At 41.4% G+C, this 1,989-nt stretch overlaps 1 pseudogene; it reads right to left on the reverse strand.

Annotated features, from left to right (window-relative positions):
* Window positions 1-238: 238 nt before the first annotated feature.
* On the reverse strand, window positions 239-490 carry LOC121284377 (annotated as a pseudogene).
* Between the last annotated feature and the right edge of the window lie 1,499 nt (window positions 491-1,989).

Below are 1,989 nucleotides of genomic sequence, written 5' to 3' on the forward strand. Positions count from 1 at the left end.
TGGTAGCATAGTGGGTTTTTTTCCACTGTACAAGAGGCTGCTGGGAGCCTTTATTTCAAGAGTGTTACAGACAAAGAGATTCACAGTTTAACAAGCAGTGAATTTCAATTCAGGGAGGGTGGGGGCTGTGGCTTTTAAGCTCCCCTGTCTCTTGAAAGCACAAACAAAGTGGGAGAGAGCAAGGAGGGAAGGGGGACAGGGTTGGTAGGCATGCAACACCGACAGAGAATCTGGTGGACTATATCTTGCCAGCAAAGGTCCCAGATTCACGTTGTTCATCCCACTTATTAACCCAAAACTTCAGGCAAAGGGACTTGTAGACCTTCTGTTACCAGTTGCATGGTGATACATCTTTACCACAGACTCCGAGAGCCTCCTGACAATGATGGAAATCCAGGTAGTTCTGATAACAGTTACGTGTCTGGTTGGTGTTGGGGAAGCAAGCATCAAAGGGTGCTCTGATGTGCTCCTGCATGGTAGCCATGTTTCTGGTGAGGATTTTCCCCTGACAAAATCTCCTCTTCTTCTGCACGTCTGCCTCCAATGGGACTAATAAAGTAGAGCCCTAGACTAATGATATGGAGATAACATGGGTTCAAAACCCACCACTACAGCTGTGAAATTTAAATTAAGTGAATTAGTTAATTAAATAAATCTTGATTTTAAAGAAAGCTTGCCGTCAGTCAGTCCTTGAAACAAGGATGATGTTTGCGAGGCTTCATGATTTGAGGATTCTCAGGTGACTTAGCAGGCTAATCCTGGAGGCACAGGTCAAAAAAAGCCTGTATCAGAAAGGTGACTAGGAAACTACCAGAATGACTTAAAACAAATATCCTTTAGGGAAATAAATCTGCTGTCCTACCTGGTCTGGCTTATAAGTGATGCTAGAATGGTGTGGTTGACTCCTAACTGCCATCCTAAATAGCATGGCAAGCCACTCACTAATACTAATATTCATGGACACACAGTATATCTTCTTATTCCATATATAATACAGAACCAAAGCTCTCTATTATCTCAATTTTGTCAGCTGTGACAAAAATTAGGCACGTTTTGTCTACTGAAGATTTCATGGTTGCTACTTTAAAACCGGCCACAAAGCAAAAGATACTCCTCTTTCAAGTAGATTGATAAATAGAGGTCATTGATTAAAAATAATTATCAAAACAACTAGAGGGGAAATGAGGAGAACTGTTTTCACATGCAGTGTATTGTTAAAGATTTGGAACACACGTCCTGAAAGGGTGGTGGGATCAGCATCCATAGGAACCTCTAAACGGTAGATGGACATGGACAGGAGGAGGACTACATTATATATAGAAAATGCTGGAGGGTGGGATTAAATTGAACAGCTCTTTCTAAGAGCCAGCATAGGCACAGTGGGCCAAATAACCATCTTCTATGATGTATGAGTCTATGGTTTTCTAATTCTAAATGAAAAGTGAAATATAGGACAAAAATAAACTCCCCAAACATTGAAGGAAGACCAAGGATGGGGTTCAGTCAGATCTGCAGTATAAGAGTCTGGCACATCAAGGGTTGACATGGGACTGACTACAGTACCAGCCACACAGAGATGTAAGAGAACACATGACCTGCACCGAGGAGTCAGTCTTGTGTTGGATAGAGCCATGTGTAGAAGCAAGCATGGAGACATCTCCTAGCTTGGACCTTTACTGTACCAATGTATGTAGTTTGTAGTAGTTAATAAATATTTAATATTGAACTACCTAAGACTATGTGTACTTTAAGACCTACTGAATTACTTCCAATACCTTACAACTTGGTGGCAGTGAATGGAACAACTCAAAACCTCTCAGACTGCAGAAGAAAATTAAAATCCTCGAAAACTGAAGAAAAACATCAAAGGAGCATTCTCACCTCAACAAGTGAAGGGCAGATGGAAATTGCCAGGGAAAAGCTCTAGAGAAAGGCTTGGAAACTGAATGCGGAAATTAAATTCTTCACTGCAGCAGAAGACACCATTGA

This window comes from Carcharodon carcharias, chromosome 11, assembly GCF_017639515.1.
Source record: "Carcharodon carcharias isolate sCarCar2 chromosome 11, sCarCar2.pri, whole genome shotgun sequence".
Lineage (NCBI taxonomy): Eukaryota > Metazoa > Chordata > Chondrichthyes > Lamniformes > Lamnidae > Carcharodon > Carcharodon carcharias.